Source organism: Ambystoma mexicanum, chromosome 1p (assembly GCF_040938575.1).
Source record: "Ambystoma mexicanum isolate Mex_15411 chromosome 1p, UKY_AmexF1_1, whole genome shotgun sequence".
Lineage (NCBI taxonomy): Eukaryota > Metazoa > Chordata > Amphibia > Caudata > Ambystomatidae > Ambystoma > Ambystoma mexicanum.
In genome coordinates this window covers 494,322,953-494,333,814 of record NC_090921.1, presented here as the reverse complement: position 1 = coordinate 494,333,814, position 10,862 = coordinate 494,322,953, and positions in this window count along the sequence as shown.

The following is a 10,862-nucleotide window of genomic DNA, read 5'->3' as shown; positions in this document are numbered from 1 at the left end:
CCGAGTGCCAACCAGTCCCAATTGGGACCTTTTGGACCCCGTCCTGGCGCCAGTGGCACCAGGCTCATAAATATGCCCAGTCCCAGCGCTGGAAGCGCCGGGCTCATAATGCTTGGGTGGACTTACCTGCAGCAGACCATGCTGCTTACTTGCCTGCCAGTTGAGCCTCTGATCCTCTTCTGTTTGGAACTACTTTTCCTGTTGGGTGGGGCAGGAGCCACTCCCTAGGTTCAGAACACTGGAACTCTTCTGGAAAGCAGGAACTCTTTTCTTACCTAGGCGTGGCTGTGGAAGGAGACACCTAAGCACTACAGGAGGCTATTTAAACCACACCCGATGGATGAATCTTGCTTTGCGTTATTCTGCATCCTCTGCAGCAGAACGCTCATCGTGTCTTCTGCATCTGATCCTGGGCCTAAGGAAAAAGGCTTACCATCCTGAACCCAGTCTTCAGCAACACCTATAAAGACAAGAAAGAACAGGTTAGCATTACGGTCTTCAGTGACAGCGCTTCACTTACCTGGTCCATCGGCTGTCACCAACGCCTCGCGCTGCATTCCGGCATCTGAAAGACAAAGGCTTACCTACTCTTCGTGCGCTCCGGAGGTCTTCGCACTTCATTCCGGCATCTGAAAGACAAAAGCTTACCAACTCTTCGCACGCTCTGGAGGCCTTCGGCGCTGCATCCCGCATCTGAAAGACAAAACAAGGTGCGTTTAAAGACATTGGGGAACTTTAATACTCACGTGCCATTACTCCTTTCCACATCTAACCCAGTGGGTATTCCGGCACCCTGCAGCCGCTCCGAACTTGTACCTGCAAAATAAAAAGACAGTTAGAGCGCATCGTGAAGCAGGCAACAAGCGCTTACTTACGTGCTTCCAGGCGCTTCTATTCATCACACGGGCTCCATCTTCAACTCACTTCAGCCCGTCATCCGCCATCGCCGGAACCCTGAAAAACAAGAGACATCATTACTAAAGACTTTTAAAGACATTAGAATTACTCGAAACTTACCGTTCGTGCAGTAAACAACGGACAGCAGTCCTCTGAAGTCAAGAGGCCTGCTCCCCTTATCCAGTGAAGAAACTGGTTACAGCACCCTGCCCCGAGGCAGATGGAGAGCACGGCGTTCACTTACCTAAGGTGAGAGCGTTAACCTTCGGGGTTCTACAGGAGAAGAGAAAGGGAAGAAGAGAGAGACATTTAATAACCCAGTTCATTAATCCCATATTTTCTATCTGCAGACATCTTACCCTTCGAGTCAGACATACAGTGCACAGAGGTCCAGCCCAAAGAGCCAGCCGTGTGTTACACATCACCTTTGAAGATACGGTATACGCCCAGTCAAGACCGGCGCCTCTACGGGAATCAGGTGAGCGTTACACTCTCTCCCTTCTCAGCGCTGGGGTCGCTTGTGTCTTGGCTCACCTCGAGTCCGTTGGAGTTCTCGGTGGCGATGTCTTGTGGCTTCGGTGCGGTGTCGCGGGGTCCTCTTCCCGTCCCGCTTCGATGCTGGAGCCACACGTGCCTTCCCAGGGGTAGGTTCCCTGTGCTTCCTTTTCTTTCAGCTGGGCTTTCTGCTTATGGCTATCCAAGGCGGCTCACTCATCGGTCCGCACTGTGGTGTAGCTCCGGCTGATGTTGTTATCATCCAGCGGTGTTTCTTCTCGCAGTCCTGTCTCCGATGCCCATTGCTTGGAGTACGGTCGGCGGCCAGTTCCTTGCTCGGAGATATGGGCTCTAGGACTCGGCTGCCATCTTGTGTATGTCCCCAGAGGAGGGGGGGACTGAATCGGACGGTGCTGCTCGCCTTCCCCAAGTCCGATTTTGTTGCAAATTATTACACCGTGTAGGACGGCGCTTCCTCTGCCCCTACAGTTGTTTTGTTGGATTCGTGGTGCCTTTTTGAACACCTTTACAGGATCTGGATATGGCGCCTCATCTGGAGCTCAGCGTCTCTGCCTCCTCACAGCATGAGCTCCAAGCCACGCCCCCGTTTCTACTAACTATAGGACCCTAGATTATTTAGTCCATTGTGATTGGGTCAGTTACACCCAAAAGCATAAATCTCCACTTTAATTAGCTGCAAGCACAATGTTCAAACAGATGCAGTGTGCCCCACGATTCACCCTGCCTCCCTTCCATCAATCAGTACTTTAGGGTTATGTGTCAATTAGTTGGCTGAGGTTGGCCTTGAAACTGTAGCTTCTTATCAGGAAAATTTATGGCATCCTCTGGTTTGAGTGACATCAGACGTTGGTACCTCTTCGCGCTTGGCTGGTCACGTGTTAGTACACTGTGAATCTGCTTCATTTTACCTCTATTTGCCTATTTGATTCTCTCTTTGGCCTTGCCACCTGCCTGGGCCTCTTTATCTCGACCTTCACGGGGCAGGCTGCTATGCTCTTAAGAAATCAGTAAGGATCTACGCACAGTGCCGGCAACAGGAGTCCGGACGCCACCTGCGGGCACCGTCGTTCGAGAAACCATTCACCTCTTGCGAGGCAGGATTTATCCCATGAACAAGCAACCAACAGACTCTAAACGTGACTATTATCAACTCCTACTAGCCCTGATTGAAAAAGGCGAGTCTGTCGCCGAAACACGTGTCTCAGAAAGGGCATTTTGAATACACTCTTATTCTTTGACAATCATTGAGCGTGGATCCTTACTGATTTCTGGCGCTGCTTTTTATGTGGAGAAGGTTTCTTTTTGAGCCTTGCGTATGTTTTACTTTCTACCGGAGCAGGGGGAATCACTCTGTTACTCCACTAGACAGCTGCCACTCACCGTCTAGCGCGGGACACTGAATGTTGATATTTCAATAGCCCTTTTCTTTCACATTGCTATGCTCTTAAGTTTAGTTTCTTCGAAGTTGCCGCTCTCTTCCCTTCCTGGGGTTGACCTCGAATTCCCAGGCATGAGCTGCTTCTTGCTAAGTTTCGATTCCGCTGTTTCTTCTAGCTTAGCTGGAGTATGAATCTTGGCCTGTTTGACCCCTACTATCCTGGGCTTCATTTCTGCTTTTTTGTAAAATGGAGCCGCACTTGTATAATGTACTTCATTGCGGTAGATATATATAGTTGGCGCTTGCCGCTCTATTCTTCTACTAAGCATAGCAAGCCGTACTTTTTTGTTAGCTTCTTGCGTTCCAAGCCTATTTACAGGCGTTAGCTAGTTGCATATTGTCATCCTGCTTTATGGTTACGTTTCTTTATATTTCAACATTGTTTCTTCTTCCAAGTCCATTACACCATTATTCTATACATTTCGTCCTTGCGTGTCGTCTTTTGATTGTCGTTTCGTTCATCTGTATGTCTGTCCGGGCCCTTGTGTCATCACCATTTGCCTTCAATGAAGGCCCTTTGGGTTTCTCCGGGGACAGTTTGTAAGTAGTCTTCATTTCGTGTCAGCTGCTGGTACGGTTGTCTCAGTGGGTACCGTGCTGCCCATGGTTGTTTGGTTATTGGCACTTCAACAGGTACGGCTCTTCTGATGGGCACTGGGCAGAGCCCTAGTGTTGCTCTCTGTTGGTTTATATGCTCCTCATATGTCACATATCTCGGTGAGTATGTCCCTGGTATTTCAAAATGGGTGGCTGGAGCGCAGGCCATATCTGGGACCTCCTCTACACTCCCCCCTCTGGTTGGTTCATCGACCACTTCTGCTTCCTCCTTTGGATTCGTCTTACTTGGTTCTTCTACATCCATTTCTTCGTCTTCAGGGTTAGTACATGATGGTGTGAAGGAGTGTCTCTTTGGGGTCCAAATTTGTATCACTCCTTTCAAACTTCCTGCTGTTTTTACATGTTCGTCTTTGTTCCAGGTCATCAGCTGGCATTGTCCATTTGGGCTGCAATAGACCCATTTTCCTTCATACTTCTTCGTTTTCTGGGATACACAAACTTTGTTCCTTCTGGCGCATATTCGCTGGCCTTCACAAAGTCTCTTATTTCTTCATCAGTCAGGTCTCTGGGCTTCCATCCTGGTTTGACATCGATCATGATCTTCATCCCTATGGCTTTCTTCGCAGTTTTCTGGCACTGTGAGATGATTATCTTGATAACACAAAATCATAATAGTATCTTCAGTAGCAGGGCTCCCAGGAACTTGAATATGTTGCCATCCATTGTGGAAGCCATGAGAATAGTGTTCCAAACCAGCTGTCATCATCAACTTTGTCAGTTTCATCGATCATCTGGTTCTGTAGGTTTGTCAGCATACTTATGGCTTCTGTTAAAGTTCCATTTTCTTCGTCATACGAAGGTATAAATGTGAAACATGATTCTCCGATTTTTTGCAAACACCTCCATCCATCGCTGTGATCATATCAAGTACATATCTGTTCTGTAGAGTCATCAATCGGATTGCTCTTAGTTCTTCTTTAATCGCGTTGAATCCTTTTATGGTGGTGTTGATGGTCTGTAATAATTCCCATCTGGTTATCTGCAACCATTTGGTATTTACTCCAACTTGGATTCTTGGCATGAAGATCGTTGTGAACACTGATGAGGTGAGGCTGAAAAGCCTCTGCTCATACGGGATTGCATGGAATGCTTCTTCTGATTTGGCAGAAATGTAATTTTCTCTCTTAATTCGGGATAGCAGCTCTACAGATCTCCTTTTCCTCAGGTGGGCATCTGCTTTCGGGAAACTGTCAATATTTAGGTCACTTTTCGGGATCACTAGTGCAGGAACGTGGACGTTCACTATTGTGCATATGCCTCCCCAGTTTTTCAGCAGTCTTATGTATGCTTTGGATCCACACGCCCAGTAATGATCAATAATTACTGCGGTTCCGTGAGTCATTCCTGGAGCTTCAAAGATTCGTCCGTAGTTCTGATTTTCTCCCATCTTCCTCGTGCCATTGTTCCTGAAGCACAATTTTGGGCCTTCCAACGGCACTATCTGCAAGGGTCCTCCTCTGTCTTCGACCCATGTTTGTAATTTTGTGAGTTTTGGCCATAAAGGTTTGCACAGTTTTTGTGAGTTTTCTATTGCTTCCTTGCAGGCTCCAAGGACCATCCAAGCTCGGCAGATCACCACTCCTTCCCATCCGTTTGGTGAAACCACTGTCCCCCAAATCTGCATTTGGCCTCTGTTTTTCCAAATTTGAGCTTCTTCTGGAGGTTTTCCCTGGACGTTCAGTCTCGGGTTTATTTCCCATCTTATTCCTGTTCCTTTAACTTCAGGATTTTCATACCTGATCACGTGATTCCTAGTATGAGCTCTATTTCTCATCTTAATGTCCTGGACGTGGCCATCTTCATCGGGGTAATCCGTTTCAGTTGCCCATATCAATGAGGCATCCCGCCCCATAAACTGTCCTCTGGTGTTGCACATCGCTACGTGTGAAAGACAGTGTGCTGTCGGGACATCAATTTCTACTGCCACAAAGATCTTGGATTTCCCCATGCTGTACGGTAGGAGTGCACAAACGAAACATTCTCCTTCTGACTTTCGTCTTCCAACTTCTTTCATGTGCTGGTACCAAATGTTGTTTCCTAGATGTGCTGTACTATCCAGGTAGTCGTTCAGTTCATTGTTAACTTCATGTGGGCGTCTCTTGATTCTTAGTGTCTTTCTGTAGTTAGCTACAACTACATCTCTAAACGCGTCTGTGTGACTTTTCCTTGCTGGGGGTCTCTCGAGCATGCTGGTCGGTGGAGCAGGTTTCTTTATCTGCATCGATGTGGTAGGTGGGGGTTTTGCAATTCTCTTCTTCTCCTCTTGCATTTTTTTCCTGCCCTCTATAAGTGCCTTTATCAACTACCCGCCTGTCATCGGCCCAGTGTATGGCTGCATCGTGGGCCTGGTGCTTGTTCCCTGTGTTGGAACTTGTGTGCTTGTCAATACAGTCTCTGCGGTTTTATTTTTCAGTTCCTCCTGCCGTTTCTTGGCTCTATCTATAAACAGGAATAAATGATCTATCAACATTTGTGTCCTTGCAGTGAATTCTCCCTTAGCCGCTTCTGTCTTCTTGAGGGATTTTGCTATGTCTGCTTTAGTTGGCCTTTCACTTTATTCTTTTCAGTCTCTCTCATTATTTACTGGGACTGGTTGTTCGGTAGGCAGTCTTGTGCTCTCTGTTGCCTTCGCTTGAGGTTCTGTGGCCATTGACACTTGCCCTGGTTCGTGTGCATTCAGTGTGTGGGTGCGTGTAGTTGTCAAGGCTCTATTTTCATCCATTCCGTGCTAACCCTGTCTCCAGCTTTTCTCTTCATTCGTTACCACAAGTGTGTATGTATCACTGCTAATTACATTAATTTTGAGTTCGTTTGCCTTACCATCAGATTTCCTCGGGACTGGAATAACTATATAGGGTCTGGGTGCTTTTGTGGGACTCATGCGTACACCATCGGGTGGGTGCACTGAAATTGGAACGCTTCGTTCACCAATGAAAAATGCAGTTCTGATCATTAAAGATAGCAAAATAATGATAAACACAATGCATAGGTACATGATAGTGCAGTAGGTTAAACAGCAGCATTTCCTTCCAGAGAAGCGAGGGCACCCCTCTGCTTGTGGGAGGACCAGGTTACTGTTCTGGGCCCCCATCTCAATCATCTACTCATTGTCAATGTTAGTTTTTTTCCCCCAATTCTATATTGTTCTCGACCAGTTTGTGTCATAAAGTGCCTGGTGCTTCACAAGTGTCCCCCCTCTTGCGGGTGATGATTGTCTCTCGATACAGGATACAGTTCTCTTGCTATACTATGGAAAAATAGATTAGACTAATGCTTTGGTGAGTCACCTTTACTGTGCATGGTCGAAGTACGTAAGTTCCCAGTCCACCCCCCGAATCTGCTTCAGTTCTGTGGACATGCTGGACACTGTTAATGTGAAGAAATGGAAAAAATGTCAATCAAAACAAATAAAGGCGACGTTCTTGTCTCTGCTCCCTCGATCTGTCCCTCGGCGGAAATATGAAGTGCTTGCCTCGGCTTCCTCGATCTGTCCCTCGGCGGAAGGTTTCACTGGAATATCCTCATATAATCTCTCTGAAAGTTGGACAGCTCCACTTGTAGCATGATGACATGGAGGAGCGTTCCCATCTGTGCGACGTTAGCTGGGTCTCTGATGAATGTGAGGATGTCAACCTCGATAGGTCTCCCCACCATTTCTGGAAAGTCAGTGACTAGGCGAAAGAGGACGTAGTGCACCAGTCGGCTGTCCTCGGGTGACAGGGACATTTGTCCTGCCTTGCTGGGTTCTGGATCACAGTCCTTGCACTTTCCTGATGCATGGGTTGCGACTAAGTAACTGAGTTTAGTCCACAGCTGGCTCAAATGTTCAGAGTTTACTGGATCTCGAATAAACGTGAGAGTGTCTGTGGTTCTCCCGACAATAGCTGGGCACTTCTCTATGATGCGAAAGAAAAACATATTGATGAGTTCATCTATAATCGCCTGCAGTGGAAGCATTTGCGTCCTTTTTCGCTGTACTCAGGCAGTACACTTAAGGCTTCTGTGATGACGGTAAGTAGCTGCCAGATTATCTTCTTGTTGGCAGGATCTTGGATAAAGTCTGAGACACTGGTGATCCTCCCTGCTAGTGATGGATATGATTCCAATACTAACTGGAAATAGGTGAGTACGTCCCTTGTGATGTCTCTACTGGGGGCACCATAAGTGCTGCCAAACAAAGTCTTGATATTTGATGATTCAGGATACGGTGTTTCACTCTTAAAGTCCTTGATCACAGTCTATTAGAGTCTTGTTTCTCAACAACGCTTAAGTGTGGTTTGATTTACAATTTCTTGTCAACAAAAGTGTTGTGGCTTAAATGCGCAGTTTTCTTCTTCACCCTGCAACTAGGATGCACAGAGTGTCCGTTTATGTCCTTATCCCCCTTTTGCTTAGAGGAAATGTCCAGTTTAAGCCACAACTTGCACAAGGGTTTTTTCTGTCTTGGCTTGCTGCTCATGCGCCCTTCTTCCTCGTCATGGACCTCGTCTGCACATGCTGTGGTTCTTCCCCGTTGTCTGTGGTTTCTTCACAGTGGGGTGCAGCTAGAGGGCTTTCTCCGATGTAGGGCTTAATGTCATTGAGAAACATCCATGCTCTCCTGCCCTGCAGTTTCACAGCTGAAGGTGTGCAATCCTCCACGATGAAAGGACCATTGAATCTCGGTTCGTCTCACTTTTTCCTCGTTTAGTTTGTTATGAGTACAGCATTTCCTGGGAAAATGAGTGGAACACGTAGACCTTGAACTGCGTCTGTTTCAGTGTCTCCTGCTGTGTTTTATGCTGAGCTGCACCCTTTACGTCGTCGCTGCAGTTGGTCTGAAATTACAGTAAGGCTGGATGTCATGCAGTTCAAATATTTGTTCATTTTGGTTCCCAGGACCTCTTGGGTTGACTGGGCATCACATCTAGTTCTGTCTCCAGGGGTTGGGGGCGTATTCATTCTCCTTCCTGTGACTATCTTGTGCGGCGTAAGATGATGGTCGGAGCCTGGTTGGTTCCGAAGAGCATACAATGCCAGTGGAAGGCAGTGAGACCATCCCCTCTTTAGAGTAAGCTTCAACTTGGCTATCCTTTCCTTTAACAAGCCGTTTAGCCTCTCACAAACACCATTACCTTCCGGATGATACGCCGACGAGAACTTGTGCCTTATACCAAGCAACAAGCTAATCTGCTCAAAGACTGTATTTACAAAATTAGCCCCATTGTCTTATCTCATCACTTCACACCCCCCCCCCCATCTAGGGAACACTTCCCTCACCAGGAATTTGGCCGCACAGGTAGAGTCTGGGTGTGTACATGGGTCTGCTTCTATACATCTAGAGAATGGACACACCACTACAATTAAGTATCTGTACCCGTTACACACTTGGATCATGTCGACATAGTCGATATGTAAGTGCTGAAAAGGCCCATTTGGCCGGGGGATGTCTCCTCTCACTACTTTTAATGTGTGCCCAGAGGTGAATTGCTGGCAGATTTGGCAGTTCACCATAAAGAATGCAACATGCTCTGCTAAATTCGGTATAAACCAGTCTTCCACGAGGGTTGCTGCTAGATTTTCTTTCGACATGTGTAATGGATAATGCAATTGCTCCAATGCTATTTTTAGTAGGGCTACAAGCATTACCGCCTTACTGGTGCTGATCTGCCTCCACAATCCATCAGAGGGGTTTAAAGAACATCCTTGACATTTCCATAGGTTCTTCTTGTCCTGTGGTGCCTCCCCTTGAAGTTCCATTAGTTGTGTCTACCCCAGATTACTGTAGGCTTCGGGTGTGGTTCGTGCCACCATCATTCTCTCATGGGTACATGCCACTTCCACTTCCATGATCGTCTCACTTTTAGAGGCCATACGCTTGGCTTCCGTGTCTGCTGTGGGGTTTCCGCGCGACATGAAATCTGTCCCTTTGGTGTGGGTGGCGAATTTCATGACTGCTGTGCCCACTGGGAGCTGTAGTGCCTTAATCAGCCTGTGCAATAAGGCTGCGTGCTGCACTGGCGTGCCGTCTGCTCGGAGGTAGCGCCTCCTTTTCCAGCGTGCTGTACTGTGTGCACCGTGGACGTCACATAGGCGGAGTCACTGTACACCGTAACTTCCTGGTCTGCGTGATTCTCAATGGCGAGTATCAATGCCAATAATTCTGTAGCCTGTGCTGAATAATGAGATGGTATTCGTGCACTGACGAGTACTCGAAATTCTCGGTTTGCTATATGTTTCATTACGCCAACGCCTGTGTATCTTTTTCCGTCTTCTTGGTTGATTCTCGAAGATCCGTCAATAAAAATGATCTCTCCTCCCGCCAGGGCATTTTCTTTTACCGTGGGGATTTCATCATAGAATTCTTCATAGTTTGCACAGTCATATATCGGCTCTCCTTCAGTGACTGGCTCAGCTATGAATGTAGCTGGGTTCACTGTTTTACATCGAACTATTTTGATCGATGGATTAGATATAATCACTTTATAGGCAGAAGCTCTTTGAGATGTTAACGTACCCTTTGGTTTCTCTAAAATGGAAAATAATGAGTGCTCGACGTATAACGTCATAGAACATCCCATCACAATGGTTGTCGCTTTATCTATGGCGAATGCTGTGGCAGCTAAGCTTTGTTCGCATGGGAAGTGGCCTCTCATTACTGGGTCCAGGTTCCCACTGTAATATGCCAGGGCCTTGTACCCTAACGAGGTTCTTTGAGCGAATACTGCCGTCATAACGCTGCCATCTGTGTGCAAGAACAGGTAGAATTCCTCTGCGTAATTAGTAATCCCGAGAACTGGAGCCATACAAATCGCTCTCTTGAGTTCTGCAAACCCCTTTTCCATTGGCTCAGTCCATTCAATCTTTTCTTTTGTTACCTGGGCCTTCTTTAAAGCCTGGAGCAAGGGTTAGGTATATGAGCTGTAATCGAAAACCCATGCCCTAACATAATTGCACAGGCCTAAAAAGCTCTGCATTTGCTTTATCGTGAGTGGCTTAGCCGTGTTCATGATGGCTTCAGTTCTTTCTGGGGTCACCTTCTTGCCTTTGTGTGAAATTAGCTGGCCTATTTACAGCACCTCCTGTTGACAGTATTGCATTTTTTCCTTGTCAACCTTATATCCTTTCTCAGCCAGTATAGCCAGTAGTTGAACAGAATCACACCTGCATTCTTCTTCTGTGGTGCTGCAGATCAAGATGTCGTCCACGTACTGCAAGACAACACTTTCTCATGCAATATTGCTTAGGTCCATCTGTAGGACTCTGTTGAAAATGGACGGGGACCCACAGTACCCTTGTGGCCAGCACGTGCTTTTTAGATGCATTTGTCTGAATGTAAATGACGTCAGATCTTGAGAATCACGGCGCAACAGGATTGAGAAAAAGGCATTTTTCAAGTCAATCACCGTGAAAT